At 36.7% G+C, this 20,926-nt stretch overlaps 1 protein-coding gene across 3 annotated transcripts in view; it reads left to right on the top strand.

The window, feature by feature from the left end:
- Positions 1-951: 951 nt before the first annotated feature.
- Positions 952-20,926, top strand: part of LOC149790251 (monocarboxylate transporter 14-like) — a 34,818-nt gene continuing 14,843 nt past the window's right edge. The window contains exon 1 of one of the 3 annotated variants that reach the window (XM_089972281.1): positions 952-1,820. The gene's annotated coding sequence lies outside the window, so the exon portion shown is untranslated. Of the gene's footprint in view, positions 1,821-18,861; positions 19,251-20,926 lie in introns of those variants that run through there. The other 2 variants (XM_089972276.1, XM_089972279.1) reach the window with 2 other exon arrangements.

The following is a 20,926-nucleotide window of genomic DNA, read 5'->3' as shown; positions in this document are numbered from 1 at the left end:
TTGCACTGGAAAATATCGCTTACCCTCCCCGAGCAAAGCAAATGTCTGATGCATCTCTAACTGACATTTCTGGTGGCAGAGACCAAGTGTGTGAGGCACAATTTGTACTGTACTATCAGTAGTGTGATTATATTGATTATCAGGTCACTCAGTATTATTGTTTTCGACCGACCATTATATGCAGACAGTATGCGAAATCCCTCTTTTTTGGGCCATGGGATTTATGGCATTTGATCTTTCAGAACACTCACTTTATTATTATTATTAATCCGTTTCAGAATATAACACATGTGGTCTGAAATTTAAATTGGTGATGTATACATGGAAGGGAGCATCACCATAAGGTAAGAGTAATGTGTGGCAACCACACTGACAGCGGATCACTATGAACTGACTAATGCTTTGGGAGGAACAGATTAGAATCCAGTGCTTCTGATCAATGTATTAATTACTTCAGGGCTGTAAAATTGGTACATTTTGATAACATCAATAATCCTGTTTGTTTGGTTGTAAAAGTAGAGAAATTAAGGTAGGTAAAATGATCATGACAGTGGATCATAATTTAGTTTTTCTTCCAGTAGAAAGCATAACATCGATTACACATAAAAAAATTAAAAACATTATTCTTCTATATAAGCCTCTCAACATAATATTGTAACAAACCTATTTCTTAACTATTCTATGTAAAACATTGTATATGGGAGACATACAAGAGGGCTGAGCTACAAGTGATGAGGATTTATACTGAAGAATATTATAACTTTGTATATGGGACTCATACAAGAGACCTGTGTTGCAGTTATGGGGATTTATGCTGAGGAATGTTATGATAACACTGTATATGGAGCAATAGAAGTGGCCTATGTTACAAATACCGTCGCACATGCCCTTCTGGGCGCACGCGACCTAAATCCAATCAATCAATCACGTTACAAATGATGGGAACTTATACTGAGGGATGTCATGATAACAATGCATATGGTAGCTATACAAGCGCCTGTTACAAGTGATGAGGATTTATACTGAAGGATGTTGTGTTAACATTGTATATGGCAGCCATACAAGTGATATTAATTTACAGTGAGGAATGTTATGATAACATTGCAGTTTCTATGGGAGTAATACAAGTTGTTTGTTTTATAACTGATGGGGATTTATACTGAGGGGTGTCATGATATCAATAGATATGGGAACCATACAAGTGGGGTATGTTACAAGTGATAGGGATTTATGCTGAGGGATGTTATGATAACACTCTCAATAGGAATCATACAAGTGGCCTGTATTACAAGTGATGGAGATTTATACCTAAGGATGTTGTGATAACACTCTCCATAGGAGTCACACAAGTTTCTTGTGTTACAAGTGATAGGGATTTATACTGAGGGATGTTATGATAACTTTGTAATGGGAGTTATGCATATGGTCTGTGTTACAATTTATAAGGCTTTATACTGAAGAATGTTGTGATAAAACTGTTCATAACCTTTGGTATAGGCGAGGGAGACTTATATAGAACGATACGTTCTGATAAGGTTGTGACATGATAGTTTATTCAATGATGTGAAACAAATCTTTACTTATTTATCATAGGTCAAAAAGTAAACTTTATTATGCTGTCTGTGGTTTTGCGGTTCAAACCTGTATATCCTACTTTCAGACTGGTAAAGACAAATGCTTACTAATTGCTACATATTGTGGTAAAAACTTGCACATAGAAGTCTAAGTCATGGATAATGAGAAACTTGGACTGGTGGTCTTCACACGTGGCAAAGTGACTGTTTCTGGTTTCTGGAATGAATGTTCCAAATACAAATGTGGTACGTATGCATAAAATAATTTACAAATGTACAACGACAGCAGATGACTACAAATTGTGTGTGTAAACATATATGCCCCACGGGCTGTGTTGCTACCTATGTATTTTGCAATGAGCAGCTCATGACAAACTGTAATATAATTATTAAAGTGTTTGCAAGAGGAAGACATGTTCAATGACAAGACTCATACCAGCATAGGTATAGCTATATTATCTTTTATTAGGTCAAACAGCAATATTGACTGTTCATTTTTCTAGTTGGCAAAAACAGCTTTCTCTCCTTTACCTTTCGTAGCAATTCTAAACCTAAGTGATTGACACTATTTGCATTGTTTCTATGTGACAGCCTTAATCTAGAAGATTTAAATCTGCTTAGTACAAAAAATAATTCATAGGGTGATAGGGTAATTCATAGGGTGATATAACAACCAATTATATATAATATGGTTATTACACCTACGAATAATTGAACACATTTAGTGGAAAGACTTGAATGTATGGTCTTCGCTAAAGGTCTCCAGAATTACACATTATTTAATTTTCTGTTTAAACATTATCAGATATCATTGTTTTTCACACTGTCTTAGTGGCAACACCTATATTGAGTTGCGCTTCCATTCCAATAAAACATTATATGGGGGTGGAGTTTGAGAAGAGGAATAGAGAAATCACTTGCTTTGTATCTTGGTATGTATTGATGTATAGCGAATAAAGTACTTGGACACCTTAGTTCAGCTTCTCAAGTTTTTAACAATAATTTAAAGCAGCGTTTATTTCCTCATCATACCTGTTGTCTCTGTCGGTTATTGATAAAGCTACAAATAAGGACACGAATAAAACTCTTTAAATCATCATGTTTTGTAATTTGATAACTTTCCTTATATGATTTCATTTCAAAGTATGGTATGCATGCATCATGCAAGAGCTTGGATGTTGTAGGGTTTAACGCCATTTTTCAGCACAAGTTAGGTTAGACTTGGTGACCAGTAAAATGGTGGAGGAAACCTGGGAAAACGCTAGAAAGAACCAGAAGCTACTGGCATGCTTTCTCGCATACCCACATTGGCTGAACCGAGACTCGACCTACGCACAGAGAGTTGAGATGGCAATGATTGGTAGCGGTGAGCGTTTTGGACCACTCGACCAATCGGGGCCCCTGCAAGAGCTTAAAATAATCCCCATAATTGTGAAATATAACTCTGTTGGGCAATATTAACCTTAACTTTAGACCATTGTCATCTTCCTAATAATTCTTTACTGCAGCGACTCCCTTGAAGACTTTTCCTAGTCTTGCAATAGTGTTAAATCATTAACATTTTAAACATGGCATGTGTGTATCACTCAACAGTTTAGAATAACCCCAATAACTGTGAAATATAACCCTATATCAACAATTGCTTTACATGTTTAATATTTTCAAAATAATACTTTTATGTAACAACTCCCCTCAAGATCTTTCCTACCTTTAAATGATTCGTTTTAGGGATAAAATTGGAATGCCCCGATACGGTGAAATATAACTCCGTGGGGCAAGACTAACAACACCTTTAATATCTCTAATATCTTCCATATTCCCTTTCTCTGCAAGAAGTTCCCTGAAGACTTTTTCTACCTTTAAAATATACTTTAGCTGATCACATCAAATGTACTTACAGGCATGATTCAACAACTTGGAAATATCTTCATAATATGAACTTAAACTATACGGGGTATAGTAACAATCCCTTTAGACCTTGGATACATTTCAAATTTACCTTTCATTAAACAATTCTCTTTAAGACATTTTGCAATAATTTGTCGAGGATTTCATATCGTTGAAACTTTAGTTCATGGGGCTAAAGTGATGGTCTCGTTAGAGTTTTCCTATTTTCGAGCTATTGTTTTAGGACTAAAGTCAGAAAATCCATTCAGACATCATCGAAAAGGTAGGTGTTTATTACTGTGAAATATGCCAATTCTATCAGAAGAAGCTTCCACAGCAACAAATTATCTTAAAAATTGTTCTGTGCAATACTCTTTAAAAATAATGCCCCTTGCAGTCATTTCCAGTGACATACTCGGAATCATTCATTACAAATAGAGTGCAAAAAATTAATAATAAACAGTTAAATGTAACTAAGAAACTAAATAAAAAAGCAATCTAAAATGCATCGTTTCGTTAAATTATATATATATATATATATATATATATATATATATATATATATATATATATATATATATATATATATATATATATATATATATATTACGAAGTCCCTGGAGAGTATGTGTGTGTGATTTGGATTTTTAACGTAGCTTTAACAATTTTTCAGTTATATCGCTACGATGTCTGCAGTGTAGCAATTTACAGTGATATCTAGCACTGGGGCATCATGCCGCAGACATGTAGCCTGATGTCCCACCCAGTCACATTATTCTGGCACCAGGCCGACCAGTCCTAACACTAACCTCTTAATGCTGAGCCCCAAGCGAGGCAGATGTTAGTACCATTTTTGTAAGTCTTTGGCATCACTCGGCCTGGGATCAAACCCACCACCTCCAGCATCCGAGGCAGAAGCTCTTAAGTCCCTGGAAGAAGATGGATTGATACATGTTGATGAATACACGTCGGCCTCACTCTAGAAGGCATTGTTGTTGAAAATACCAATGCTTATTCTAATTAATTTTGATTGCAAAAATCTTCTTAAAGAGAGCATTCTCTCTAGCTCAACTGTGGAAATAATCACATTTCACGATTAGCGGAGGCTTTAATCCGAAAAGAGCGAAATGTGGTCAGGCATTTGTTGGTTTTTTGCCTTGGAAAGAGACAGGTCATAAATAGTGTTAATCCATGTTTGGATAGATAAATACCTGAAATATAAATATTTTTTCTAGAACAACACATCATACATATGTATTGATCACATTAATTAAGAACTTGTATTTCACAAAAGATGTCATTTTTCCAATATGGTGTTGCTCGGCTATAGTTTCAGACTCGCGAAAATAATCAGACCTTTTCCATTGTAAACATAATTGTACAAATACGTTAATACGTAATAATGGAATATACAGAAAGTAATAAAAAAAATCTGTGGTGTTTTTTAATATAGAAAATTTGTCTTTGTCTTGGTTTATCGTAAATTATGACTTTCTCACAGGGTTATTTTCAAACATTGTCTGGCAAATTCATTCTCTTCTGATTGAATTCTTTTCTTGCCTTCTATAAAGTAGCTGATTACAGATACAAATTCGACAGATATATACAGTTCTTGTAAGACTTTGATTTACCTGTTGCTTGGTTGAATGGTTAGATGGTCTTTTTCTTGCGTGGTTGGTTGGTAGCTTTTTCAAACTGGTAGAAAATAACCTTAGCCTTTGTGTTAACATTAACTTGACTAGCAAGAGATAAAGAAATGCAGTGCACGAATTATGCAATTACACACCTCTCTCCCCATGAAGATTTATATGCATACAAATTTATATTGCCAATCATTATTCATTTATTCATTCATCGATACACACTTTCACATCCAGTGACATGCATTGGTATTTAAACAGGTCTAGTATCGAGTTCACAACATAATTCAACAATGTATAAATATATATAGAGATCTTTATTGACACCGATTCACAGGTCCGTGTAGTATATCGATATAATTCATGGATAAGAATTCGTATTTTCTTAATCTGGTGAACCATATAGATATATAGGGTTATAACGGATAACCCAGTTACAGTCTAACAACACTGGTCAACAGTGAAATCATTACTGACTTGAAAAGGCCCTAATCTGTAGTATTTTGGTGTGCCGAACACGAATATAACCGTGAAAAATTTGTATTGGCTCTCGTTTTGAAGATATTCATATACCTCATTTTCTATGTTTCACTGTGTAAATTTCTCCAGTAGGACTGCAGCAACATCCGGAATAATGATGTAACATTGCATAATACCATCATGCTCACATCATCCACAGTTGATTGCATCATTTTCTGATGCAATGCAATACTAATGCCATGCGGCTGCTGAAGTAAGTTGACGTCAGCAGTGTACTATACATGTGTAGGCCTATTATACTAATGCCAGGCGGCTGCTGAAGCTGACGTAAGCAGTGTACTATATAAAGCCCAATCAGATAGGTTCAGCATTTAAAATATTTTAGACGTTGTGCAAGACAGTTCAAGCTACTGTTACATAAAACTTATTATTTTATCCATTTACGTACAATAAAGAACAGTAATGCCTCGAAAGTGTGTTAATACCGCGGACAATATTTGCTATATTTGTGGGGAAGTGACATTTGCCAACCAGAAGAAAAGTATCAATTCTCAAGTGAAGAAGGCATATCATATTTACTTCGGATGCAAGGTTGGTGACCAAGACAAGCCTTGGGCTCCGCATATATGCTGTGCTACATGTACAACACAGCTTTCACAGTGGTTGAATTGCAAAAGGTCATCAATGCCGTTTGCAGTCCCAATGGTGTGGAGAGAGCCAAGCAACCACCTAAATGACTGTTACTTCTGCTTGGTTCCTCCTCTTTCCGGCGGAATAACGAAGCGAAAGAAGTCGAGAATAGTCTACCCAAACATTCCGTCTGCATTGAGACCAGTTCCACATGGTGAGGGACTTCCTATTCCAGAACCTCCAGCAGAATATTCTCTTGATTCATCTGACGAAGACAAAGGTGAGTCGACCTGTTCTTCTCCTGGTCCATCAGCATGCAGTGATCCAGATTTTCACTGTGGTGCATCATCAACCCCACACAGAATAACACAGGAAGAACTAAATGACCTGATTCGTGATTTGGACTTATCAAAGAACAAGGCAGAATTGCTAGGATCAAGACTCCAACAATGGAATCTTCTAGAAGAAGATGTCACAATTACTGCATATCGAAAGCGCCACCAGCAATTGGAGCCTTTCTTCAGAAAGGAAAGTAATCTGATATTCTGTTCCGATATTGAGGGCCTCATGAATGCTTTAAAAATCACTCATGACCCACAAGAATGGAGACTATTTGTGGACTCTTCGAAACTGAGTCTCAAGGCTGTGCTTTTGCACAATGGAAACATTCTTCCATCTATTCCAGTAGCGTATGCTGTCCACATGAAAGAGACATACGATAACTTAAGGCAGCTACTGAATTCCATTGAGTATAACAAGTACAGCTGGCACCTCTGTGGTGATTTGAAGGTAGTTGCCCTTTTAATGGGACTGCAGCAAGGATATACAAAATACATGTGTTTCTTATGCGAGTGGGATAGCCGAGCAAGGGAAATGCACTACATGAGGAAGGAATGGACTCACAGGCAGAATGTAGCCATTGGAGAGAAGAATATCCAACACCCAGCTCTGGTTGAGGCTCAGAAAATCTTGCTACCACCCCTTCACATCAAACTAGGTTTGATGAAGAACTTCGTGATAGCCATTGACCGGACTTTGCCAGCATTCCGATACCTGCATGAAAAATTCCCTCGACTCAGCGAAGCAAAGATTAAAGAGGGAGTTTTTGTGGGTCCTCAGATTCGAGAGCTTTTCAAAGATGACCGGTTCAACAACTTGCTGGAAGGTGACGCGAAACAAGCATGGAATGCTTTTCGCCTAGTTTCTACAAACTTCCTCGGAAATGTTAGGGCAGAAAACTATAAGGAACTAGTAGAAGACATGTTGATGAAGTATAAGAAACTTGGCTGCAATATGTCTCTAAAGATTCACTTCCTTCATTCCCATTTGGATTTCTTTCCTAGCAACTGTGGTATTGTTAGTGATGAACACGGCGAACGTTTTCATCAAGATATCGCAACAATGGAACAAAGATACCAGGGAAAATGGTCCACTACAATGCTGGCTGACTACTGCTGGACACTCCTCAGAGATGCTCCCGAACAGCTGTACAAGAGACAGGCGAAGAAATCTAAGATGTAGTCAATGACTTGATTTTTTATAGGTAGGCTATTACAGTTGACCTTTTACTATTGGAATGTATTTCGTTATGTAAACATTAATTTCTTGCAGATTACAAAAAAACTAGAGCCAATTTTGCAATTTGACTGTCATATTCGTGTTCAGCACATAAAAATTGATAAGAATTGACTAATTTTATTTCAGTAACATGACTTTTGTAAAAATTTGTTGTCCAGTGCAATCAAAAGAACCTAATTGTAAGTAACTTTAATTATTTTATATTAGTAAGATCAGTTAGGTTTAGTAATGTATTTACTTGTTGCCATATACTTAGTTATAGAGTTTACAATGGTTAATTGGTCATTCCATCATGTATTGTATTTTCAATAGTAATCTTGTCATGCCATCATGTATTGTACAATCAGTGGGGCTTATGCAGTCATGGCATTATGCATTGTATGCTCAGTGGGGGTTATCCAGTCACGCCATTATGCATTGTATGATCAGTGGGGATTGTCTAGTCATGCAATCATGTATTGTACGATCAGTGGGGGTTATCCAGTCACGCCATTATGCATTGTATGCTCAGTGGGGCTTATCCAGTCACGCCATTATGCATTGTATGATCAGTGGGGATTGTCTAGTCATGCAATCATGTATTGTACGATCAGTGGGGGTTATCCAGTCACGCCATTATGCATTGTACGATCAGTGGGGCTTATCCAGTCATGCCATCATGCATTGTATGATCAGTGGGGGTTATCTAGTCTTGACATCACGTAATTTATGTACAATGGTTGTCTCGTCTTTCCATCATGTAATGTATGATCAGTGGGGGCTATCTCGTCATGGCGTCATGTAACGTATGTATAATGGTTATCTCGTCATACCATCGTCTATTGTATGATCAATAGGGGTTATCTCATCATGGCATCATGTAATGTTTGTATAATGGTTATCTGGATATGCCATCATGTATTGTATGTACAATGGTTATCTTGTCTTTACATTATGTAATGTATGTACAATGGTTATCTCGTCATGCCATCATCTAATGTATGATCAGTGGGGGTTATATCATCATGGCATCATGTATTGTATGTCTAATGGTTATCTAGTCATGTCATCATATATTGTATTTACAATGGTTATCTAGTCATGTCATCATGTAATGTATGTCTAATGGTTATCTAGTCATGGGATCATGTAATGTATGTATAATGGTTATCTAGTCATGTCATCATGTAATGTATTTACAATGGTTATCTGGTCATACTATCATGTAATGACCGATCCGTTGGCCTAGTGGTTAGAGCCTCGGATGCGGGAGGTCGTGGGTTCGATCCCCGGTCGAGTCATACCAAAGACTTACCAAAAGGTTAGTGTTAGGACTAGTCGGCTTGGTGCCAGAATAATGTGGCTGGGTGGGGCATCATGCTACGTGTCTGCGGCATGATGCCTCAGTGCTCGACATCACTATAAACTGTCACACTGCAGACATCGTAGCGATATGACTGAAATTTGTTTACAGCTACGTTAAAAGTTCAGATCACACACACACACACACACACACACACACACATGAGCACGTAACCAGCATTAAGGCGACATAGGTCACAGAGCAGCTTTAGGGTGACAGGATGACATCATGTTGTGTTATGAAACAGTAGCACATATTTGTATATAAATTCATCAAAATAAAGTATAATTCATATTATCAAGCTTCAATTTTCATGTTTAAAACAACAAAATTTATTTTTAAATATAAACATATTTGTCGCCTTAATACCGCGTCGCCGTAATGCCTACACACAACTGTGATAGTCAGAACATCCTTATGGCGACAACCTTTTCACACATATATTCTGTCTAGTCCAGCATTATGGCGACAGCGTTTCCAATGTCCTTATTGGCATACCAAACACAACAGAAAACTAAAATTATACTTTAAAATCATCAGAATCGTAAATATATGCATTTTAAAACTGTGTTACCTTATGCCTACATAATATTCAAACACATATTGTGTCCAACCCAGAATCAAGGCGACAGTGTTTCTAAGGGCCCTATTCCCATGCCAAACAAAACAAAGAAATACAATTATATTTTTAAGGTGATTAAAATTATAAATATATGCCTTTTAAAACTATTACAACGTCTGCTTATCCAATTGCAAACGTGTTTATGTTTTTTTTAACCCCCCCCCCCCCCGGCGAAATATAAGAAAAAGCTTGTATGTGTGAATTACCCTGGCTGGTTCCTCTAGCTAATGGGAATGTTCATCCAACCAAAAACCATTGCCTATGGCGGATCCTCTTCCTCCTGTTGTTTATGTGATTGCTTGTGCCCTGTGTTTGCATTATGTATATTTGCTATAATGTTTGCATGCTATAGATGCTATTGTAAGGACAGCATTATGTGATATCATTCTCCTGGTTGTATACTTGTTGTTTTTTAAACAAAATAGGAACATGTTCCTTTGTGGAGTTCTTTTTGGTTCTTTATTGCTTTTAAATGTATTTAAGAATGAGAGGCGTTTATGTATTATATCTAAAGGTACAAAATAATAAGAAAACCCTAAACTGTATTTTTCTGTTTGCATGTTAAGTTTCTCTCTCATTCTTTTAATATTATTCGAGGGCACTTTTCCTAGCCTGATATAAGGGGCTACACTATCTTTATTTGATAATTGTGCTGCTCCGTATTTTTGGACATGGTCTTGTGGTGCCTCGAGGTTTCCTACAGCTGGAAAAGAGGTCTAAAGTAAAAAGGCCGAAAATCAAAATGAAAATAAGAAATAAAAGGGGAGAAATTTCTCCCATTGCGTCTGTATGTTTATTTGTGTGTGTTTCTTATGTATGAGTGTTGTGTTCGTGTATTCGTTATATCTGTATGTGTTTGTTCATGATGTGCTGCGTCTGAGGTTTTCATGAACTACCCCAAAGCCCTGTTTAATTCGTGCTATGTAAGCTCATTACGTCTTCCGGTACGCAGGTTCCCTGTTCCCCGTCTGAAGGCCTGGTGAACCTCTCTAAAGAGATTGTTAATGCTGTGTTAGATTGATGGGTTTCCCTTTTTTGTTGTAATGTGCGTTTAAAGGTTAGATTATGCTAATGAGCCAAAATAAAAAGAACTGATAGAGATACCGTTAAAAAGAAAGAAAAATCAAAGATTCAAAAATTCCATTCCAGCATCCTTGTGTTCTTGTGACATATGAGAGAGGAGCCCCAGCCGGCTCACGGGCTGGAACAGCCCCCTAAATCGGGCGATGAACCGGGGCTCTTCCCCCACATCGGTATTCCACAAGGGTGCAGGAAAATGTTATTTTAGTCAAGCACTTATAGTTTAATCCTAACTACATGACCATACTTCAACATTGTGTTAACAATATACTCAGTTATATTTTGTATACTTTATCAGATATTCTGTCTAGATATAATAAATTATTTATTCGGTATCTCCTTTGTTTGCATATCTGCATTAATTCGTTCTACTTTATTGTTCGCACATTTATCTATTGCATGGTATTTCCTTGTGCGTTTGGGTATTTCTTTTACCATGTGGCGTTTGAAAGTCATTTCGCCCGTAAGAAATACATCCTGTAAAAATTTAAATATCATTTTGACTTTTTGTAAGGACTTTAATTCCCGCCCATGACTTCCACACATTTTTTTAGTTAATCCCCTAGTGTTTTGTTACACTATATATCTTCAGTTTTGGGTGTTTTCCCCCGATCTATTCGAATGTTTCTCTCTGTCTCTGTCCGTCTGTCTGTCTCTCTCTGTGTTCCTCCTTAACAAGATGGCCGCTATCACTTAACCGGCTTGAAGCAGTTGTTCCGTTTTTAAGTGCCGTTTTCACGATATTTGTGCTTGTTGAATGTTTTCATCTATTTTGGTGTGCTCATTATGTATTGGCTGTTAAATTAGTATGTGTTTCTTCATCTCCTTGTTTTGGAAATGAGAATAATTAGACTTTTTCTCAGCTGTCTTGCTCCACTGTTTTTGAACAAACCGCCGTCACGTGATACTCGCCAGTCAACCCGTTTATGCTACGATGGACCCTCATCAATTGCTTTAAATGATCCATCCTTGGCTCTACACACTACATTGTGCTCTAGACTAAACGAAGTAGGACTACATTCGTCATTACTTAAATGTAAACAGAAGCGGAAAAAGAAACGTTGTTTCAAAGCTGGCCGGCGTAGAACAGGAAGAAGAATTCCAGTTATCTCCCTTATTTCGGCTCCACAATTTAAAAAAGTTCGACCGTTAATTTAGATAACCTAATTCAAATCCCACTTAATTTGTCAACCTCTGTGTCAACTATCCAAGAAATACCTCTGCGTATTGCATTATTCAATGCCCATTAGGTAGGACCACCGGAAAAGCGCACAGAAATAGATAATTTTATTAACTATCAGAATATTGACATCTTTTTCCTGACAGAAACATGGCTAAAAACATCAGACGATGATACCAAGTGTGTGGATCTAACACCCACTGGTTACTCCATCAAGTCGATCCCCGGTAATTTTCGCGGAGGTGGAATTGCTGTCATCACAAAGAACTCAATGACTTAACCACACCACAACATTCAATTTCGACCACACATCGTTTGAACTAGAACAAACCACACTCACACTGGAGCAAAGGTCAGTCCATTTTTTCTGCCTATACAGCCCTCCTCCTAGTAGAAAAAACAAGCTGGCCGATCTCTCTTTTTGGAGCAGTTTCCGAATCTCCTGGCCTATGGAAATTCGATTGGTGGCAACCTGATTATTCTTGGAGATTTCAACTTTCACTTTGCCTGTCCCGGAAACCCAAATACCTAAAAACTCATAGATTCCATTAATGTTTTCAACCTCAAACAGTCAGTTAACCAATCCACCCATAAACATGGTCACATTTTAGACTGGATTCTTCATAGACCTGATGATAACATTCTACGGTCCTCCCTGATAACCCACGACTTTGCATCAGATCACCTCTGCATTATATGCCATCTTGGCATATCAGTCCCTAACCCTCCAACTTTATCTGCTACTAAGAGAAATCTCCGTATGATAAATAGAACCAAACTAATGCACGACATCCAAGTTAACCTAACAACTTGCTTACTTCCTACCGCAGAACAACTTGATAACTGCCTGCGATAATTGCTTGACAAACATGCCCCAGCTACCAAGTGCAGAGTATCAATTCAAAAGTGTTCTCCATGGTATAGCAGTGTTAGGGACGAGCTTCTCGCTGCTAAAAGAGACCGCCGTAAAGCTGAGAGGCTTTGGCTTTCCACCAGACTCACTATTCATAAGCAAATCTATGAAGCCGCTAAGAAGAATGTCACAAATGCAGTTCATGCAGCGAAATCAGCCCACTACACTACTAAGATCATGGAAAGTTCAAGCTGCAAATAGCTCTTCGAGATTACTAACAAGCTAATGTCAAGGAACAAATCTACACCACTTCCAACTATCTTCTCTCCAGTCGACCTTCCGGACATGTTTGCAAATTTTTTCCCTTGACAAAGTACAAACCATTAGAGATAAGCTTGACACCACAATTTCAATTGACTCGTCGTCACCATACAGTTGGGATACAGAATTTGAGCAGCAACCAGTAGCAGCATTTGAACCTGTCTCTATGGATTTCGTACGTATAATCCTGATGAATGGTGCACCAAAGTCATGTGAACTTGATCCAATTCCAATATCACTGCTGCTTGAGTGCTTAAATCCAGTATTGCCTCCACTAACTGATGTTATTAATACCTCTCTCTCATCCGGGGAATTCCCATCATTTTTCAAAACTGCCATAGTAAAGCCTCTGCTGAAGAAACAAACACTAGACCATAATTATTTAAAGAACTACCGCCCAGTTTCTAATCTCCCATTCATATAAAAAATCGTAGAAAAGGTTGTTATATCCCAGCTTGTATCTCATCTAAATTCAAACAGTCTTTTTAGCAATGTACAATCTGCATATCGCCCTTGCCACAGTACTGAAACTACTCTTCTAAAAGTAGTTAATGACATATTCTCTCTGCGTTGAATAGCGTAAAGATTACAGTCCTCACCCTCTGCAGCATTTGACACAATAGACCATGATATATTACTTCACCGTCTCCAAGATGTATTTGACATTCATGATACGGCCTTACTGTGGTTCAAGTCCTACTTGGACAACAGGATACAAATTGTATCTGCAAATGGAATACACTCCAGCCCAGCTGATCTATGTTGTGGTGTTTCACAGGAGTCTATTATTGGACCTCTTCTATTCATTCTGTACACTCAGCCGCATATAAGTGTCATAGATCATCATCTAGTGTCTCGCCAATTTTACGCTGATGACACCCAAATATACAAATCTAGCCACCCAACTGAAGTTGATGCTACCATCCAAGGTGTAGAGAGGTGCATTTCTGATGTGAAATCATGGATGACATGTAACAAGCTGCATATGAATGATGCTAAAACTGAGGCCATTCTGATCACAACACAAATGCTTTCTCATTCACATCCTTTACCTCAAACAGTAAGTATCAGCAACACCAACATCAAATTCACACAATCAGTACGAAACCTAGGTGTTTCTCTGGACATTACTCTCACATTGCACCAACATGTCATGAACGTATGCAAGGCTGCATATCTTCAGCTGAGACGCATCAGCTTAATTCGCAAATATCTTTCAGTTGATGCCACTAAAACACTTGTGTGTTCATTAGTACTTTCAAGACTGTATTATTGTAATTCAATTCTGTCTGGTTCATCTCAATATCTCCTCCAAAAACCTCAAAACGTTCAAAACACAGCTGCTCGGATCATACTTAGAATACCACGATCAGAGCACACCTCCCAGCTGCTCTGTACCCTACACTGGCTATCCGTTCGATCCAGAATCAAACACAAAAATTGTTCTCTGTTCTACGTTTCACTGTCGGACTCTAGTCCAACATACCTATCCGACCTCACCAATGTATATACACCAGCAAGATACGTACGCTCCTCTTCTGACAATTGTATACTCATTATTCCAACTATGAAAACAAAGTCATATGGACATCGTTCTTTTGCATACCAGGGCCCATCAACGTGGAATGAATTGCCCGCTCAACTTAGACACAAAAACACAGTGATCACATTCAAGACGGCTCTCAAAATTCACTTATTTCGACTGCAAGAACAAACTTAAAGACCTAATAATGTTTCCTACCTTAAATATTCTCAGCATGATTTTTAATGTTTTCTAATTTCATGGTGTTTATTTTTGTAATCATATCATTATATATTTTTTTATCTTATATGTGTTGTCTAATGTTGTAAAGCGCTTAGAGCTTCTTAAGATTAGGCGCTATACAAAGTCCTCATTATTATTATTATTATTATTATTATAGTTCCTTTCTATCTATATATTTTAAAACTGTTAATTGAATACACCTATATTTCCATCGAACTTCAAGTAGTTTAGTATAAAGTTTGTTTATATATATAACCGCCCTAATATATATATCAGGGTGGTTTTTTAAGCAAAACCCAGCCAGTATATCCACAAAGCTTCCAATTCTAATGCTAAGTTTTTATATATAAAAAAATCAAAATCTATTTGAAATATTAGCTAATTAGCTATAATTGAATTGGGAAGACTTAATCACCCCCTAGTATTCGTCCTATCTAATGTTTCCTTTGGTAGATTTTGCGTTTTGCTGTTCAATATATAATTTTCAATTTGTTTGTCTAATTCATTCAGTTTTTTATTTCCAGGTCAACGGATTTTATGATATAATTCATATTGCTATAGGCCTACATGTACGTCTTGGCCTCATTGTATTTGTAGTTGTCTATTTTTCGCTTTATGGCCAAGGGTCACTCCTAAAGCCTTGACTTCATCTTTTATTAGGTGAGGTGGGAATCTCGGGTTATCCCCCATCCAGTTTCCTATCTTTAAAATGTCTGTTTTTCGCAGTTGATCTTGAAGTTTGAGGCTTTTCTGAAAGTTTCAAATTCGTTTCCCAGGTGTTTAAAGATTTTGCATCCTTGAGAAAGTTCGTGAAATCATCTGCGTGTTGAAGCATCTTATACTCATGTTTCAAATTTGGAATGCGTATACCTTTTATTTTCGAGTCGTTTCTTATTTTGTGACCCCAGATCTCAATTCATATTACGTATAATAGCATGGACGGTGGGTATCCCTGCCTCACTGACCTTTGAATTTCAAATTCTTCCGTGATTGCTGTTTATTTGTATTCTCGCTTTTATTCCAGTGTACAAGATTTCGGCCCATTCCTCATTTTTTTTTCCGAAGCCATAGTTTTTAGTACTTGTTTTATGTAGCTGTGTTCTAATCTGTCGAAAGCTTGTTCTTGTTCAAAGAGTATCATGGCACCCTTTTGACCAGGTTAAGGTCTTCCCTATCTCCATTCCCCTTGTATAATATCGTGATCATTCCTTCCCTCATGGATTTAGAAAATTTTCCCTTTCCTAAAATTATGTTATTATATAAGGATTCTAAAATCGGAGTTTTCCTTTCGCCAGGGATGAAACTGATTTCTTTTTTTCCTCATATGAGATGAAATCATCATACATGTCTTTGCGTTCTGATGACATCACCTCATGTACAACTTGATAGTATTTTTATACACTTCAATATATAATCTTTTGGTGAATAAATATTATTTAAATCCCTTATACTTTCCAGATCCTATTCTCCCCCTCCCTTTTCTCAATTCTTCCATCTTATATAACCCCCTTTTTATAAAGTATTGTAAATTTCCCCATTCTTATTATCCTCCATCATTTTGCTTCATCTAAAATCTCATTTAGAAATTTCTGTGCTATTTGTTTTTCCTCATCTATCTCTGTCAAGTCTTTAAAAAAAAATTATGTTCTTGTTGCTCAGTTTTTTTTTATATTTTCTCTCTCCTTTTTTACAATAATTTAGAGGTTTCTTTTTAACTTTCCATTTTTAGATATCCCATTCATTTTCAACATCTTGGTTGCCTTTATAACACCCATCAATCCTTCTGTTATAAATTCTTCCTATTCCTTTTACCCTAATATTTTCTTATTTAATTTCCATTGCCCCGCCTCTCCCCACGTTTTCCTTTTCTCCATTATTATTTCTTTATTAACCATTTTATGGTATTATATTTTACACTCAGTTATTCTAAACTGTTGTATGTATCCCAAGCCTACTAGCTTGGTCTACACCATATTCATACGTAAATTCTTTCCTTAAAAAGTTTAATCTTCAATATGCATCAAATAGTTTGTGGGTTTTTTTTATATAAAAATCTTTCATATCCTCCCTAAGTAATTTATCGTTTGGTGTTAAATATGTTTTTCTATCTAGATCGTCTTCCACCCAGTTAAAATCCCCTCCTATTATAAAATTATCCATTGTAATGTCCTGTAAATAAGTGCTTAGGTTTTCTAAACATACATCTTTTCTTAATTCTTTGTGCGGCAAAGTAAACGTTGACAAAATCCCAGTCCTTAATTTGGATACGGATTAAAAGTTCTTAAAAATATCCCCTACATGTAGTTGCTCTCATGATATACCTTTATTGTTTCGAATTAGTGTTGCTACCCCACCTCTAATATCTTCTTGATTATCTTTAGTGATTAAAATTGGACCCATTTTCCCTCCAATTTTGCTTTTATTTCCTTTTTTTTATATTATTCTGCGTTTCTTGTATCATTATTATTTCAGAGTCCTTAGTTTCCTCTAATAATTTCCCTAATTTTTCTTCTTTGACCCTATTTATTTTAATGGTTGCTATCCGGAAGTTTGTCCTTCCATTTTAACTCCCAATTTAGTTTGTATGCCGGTTATATCTTGCTTACTTTTTAAAATGTATTTCTTATTTTAGTAATTCAAATGACAGTTGTTAACATCTTGTTGAGATGTTTAGTTTGATTCGTCAGTCTCCAGTTTGTTTTTTCCGTTGTATCCGTCACCAACATATGGTATAACGGTACCAATGCGCAAGTCCAGGTGAGTGGAGCTAATGGTGTAGGGAACATTGTATTCAGAATTAAAGAACAACACTAGCTATGATTGGTGCATTATGTAAGAGCTGTATTTTCTGTTTGGCTTTTTTTATGATTTTTTTTAAAATATGGTACACATGGCTGAAAATGTGCTTGTTGTGACTAGATAACTCTTACCCCTGTCCAGTTCCAGTAGATTTATCTCTCTTAAATGCAATGGAGTACCTGGTTATGTCACTGTCAAAGTGATAATCTAGCATGGTTTTCTATGACAGTGTGTGACATGCATGCTGAAGTAGGATAGAAAGTATATTTATTTCACAAAACATTAGCATTGAGGTATATGGAAAAACAATTAGTACTGTGATACCATATAATGTAATTTTAGTAATAGCTGCCATTTTGACGGTCAGTGGCGCAGGTAATCTTCTATTTTGATGTCATAACAACTATTTTGAGGGCCAGTGGCTATGTGTTTTCAAAAGAAATTGAGGATAACAAAGTGATTGATCATCGGAAACTGTTTAGAATGGATGAGAATATATCACGTGATTTAAACTGAAAAGTCAGATTAAATGGCACAGGGCCTAGGTTTTCTATATTACTTAGGTTTTCAATGTCCATACAAACTTTATTAGGTATCGGGAAGCAGTAATGATTGATATTTCCATACAGGCTGCATTAGGTTCCACGTGAGGGCATTGTTTCACATGCATTAAGCTGCATTAAGTGTCGCGTAGCAGCAAGTTTTGACTTGTCAAACAACAGTTCAGAGATAGAGGTTCGGAAAGATATGAAAATATATACATGTGAAGCTATGTATGTAAAGAAAATTCGTGGCGCTTTCTCGTGAAACTTTGTTGTTAAGATTTTCTTCATGATAAGTTGTAATAATAATGATAATATTAATAAAATATATATAATGCCTCTTGACGTAAAGGATTTAATTGATGTATGCTTTTTGCTCGCTGTTCAGCCTACCACTGTCCTGTAGTTACAAACAACCGCCATGAAGCCATTAGTCCTGGTGATAGATGTTGCCCGATCGATAGTAATTGTAATGCAATGGATTCAAGAAGGTTTTGCAAATCCTACAGTAATTATTAAATGAGTAAAGAAAAAAGTAAAATAAAAACAAAACAAAACCATATGTTGGTCAAATCGACAGGCAGGCAAATAGATGCATAGGCAGTATACAAAGTCAATGCAAAATAGTTGTATTGTCGAAAAAATTAACATTTATTTTTTTGTTCAAATATCCGATTGACATTATAGTATCACATGCTGATCTTTTTCTTCTTTCAATAGCATCTGCTTTTTGATAAGTTATACAACTACTAAATAAATGAATTATACATTTCCTTTTTCTTAACATAAGAGTACTTTCAACTTAATCTTGTACAGAGTAATAAACCACGTAAAACGGGATTCTTATAGGACGAGTAAACATTACGAGTACGCAGCATCGTTTTGAAAAATGACCGTCTTTACTTGAATCGCAAAGTGTCGATTATTTGTAGACGTCTGTCAGCTATAAATGGCATTGTAAGTATGCTCTTACTTATTTATGTGGGCTTGAGTCGGCATGAAATAATAATTTACTGCTATACAACTGGGTCATGTTCAAATAATTTGGACCTCTAACAGAGTGGGATATTGCTTGCAACTTTATTTAATGTGTATTTTAGTCAAATGGTCCATGTCATTTATTTGCATATAAAACTCTTTACATTAGTTTAATCTCATACGATGGAATGCAAATATCGGACAAAGTTTGCACAGACTTGAGAGACCGTAAAATTTTCAGCTCAAATATGTCTCCGGAGAATCGTGGATATAAAATTCCAGTTATAAATGCGCGAATTATATATATGTATATTCAGCTTTAAAAAGTAACATGACAGTGCATCCTTTACATACAAATCAACTAAATAATACTGATAACCAGTCCTTTCGTCCTCCACTGTACACCTTTATTAGATACATTTTACACACACACAGATTTAGTAGGTACATATTTACACACACACACACACACACACACACACACACATCCTTTACACACAAATCAAGTAAATAATACTGATAAGCGGTCCTTTCGTCCTCCACTGTACACCTTTATTAGTTACATTTTACACACACGCAGCTTTAGTAGGTACATTTTACAAGGTGATCTAGATCTGATTGAAAAATACCATATTTCTGTTAAATCTTATAGAGAGACAGAGAGAGAGAGAGAGAGAGACAGAGAGAGAGAGAGAGGAGGGAGAAAGAGGTAGAGTTATTTACAGAGTGAAAATTAAATTGTCCCTGTTATGCTGGTCCAGTAGTTAGAGCGTCCGCCCTGCATGTGGGAGGTCGTGGGTTCGATTCTCGGCCGAGTCATACGAAAGACTTACAAAACTGGTACTAACAGCTGCCTCGCTTGGGCTCAACATTAACAGGTTAGTGTTAGGATTGATCGGACTGGTGTCAGGATAATGTGACTGGGTGGGACATTATGCTACATGTCTGTGGCATGATGCCCCAGTGCTAGACATCAGTATAAACTGCCACACTGCAGACATCGTAGCGATATAACTGATATTTTTTTAAAGCTACGGTAAACATCTAAATCACACACACACACACACAGATACACACACAGACACACACACAGACACACACACACACACACACTGTTTACACAGATATCTTGCTCTCTGTATAAATACATAAACTGAACTGACTGACATCCTACTGGCGCAAACAATTTCCAGACGATACCATTTCTTTTAACTCTTGAATATGTCAACTTTGCCACTACAACAACAATACCAGGCATAAAATTGGCATCATTTTCATTCAGGAGAAAACAGCCACCATTATATTTTTTTGTAGGAGGTGCAGCGGGAAGAAGGAATCAATATGGCAGTCACAGGGGCTCGTATCGTTGTTTACAATTTACCTGTCGTACATGCACTATACAATAACTACACAGTGCATGTATGACAGGTAAATTGTAAACAACGATACGAGCCCCTGTGTTGGCAGTATGGTGGTCAGAGAAATATGAAATTGAGCTTATATAGTAAAGTTATGCCACAATCGTCTAATTTAAGCTGGAAATTAAATGCTAGGCCTGTTCGGTGGGGGTGTGGGGTGTCCTGCTCCCTCCACTCACCCGCTAAAAAAGCGTACATACACATACAGTCACTTGACACTTGAAATTTGATCATCGT

This window comes from Sinohyriopsis cumingii, chromosome 10, assembly GCF_028554795.1.
Source record: "Sinohyriopsis cumingii isolate HCF-2022 chromosome 10, ASM2855479v2, whole genome shotgun sequence".
Classification (NCBI taxonomy): Eukaryota; Metazoa; Mollusca; class Bivalvia; order Unionida; family Unionidae; genus Sinohyriopsis; species Sinohyriopsis cumingii.
Note: the sequence above shows the minus strand (reverse complement) of the source record. Positions and strands in the feature narration are given on the sequence as shown.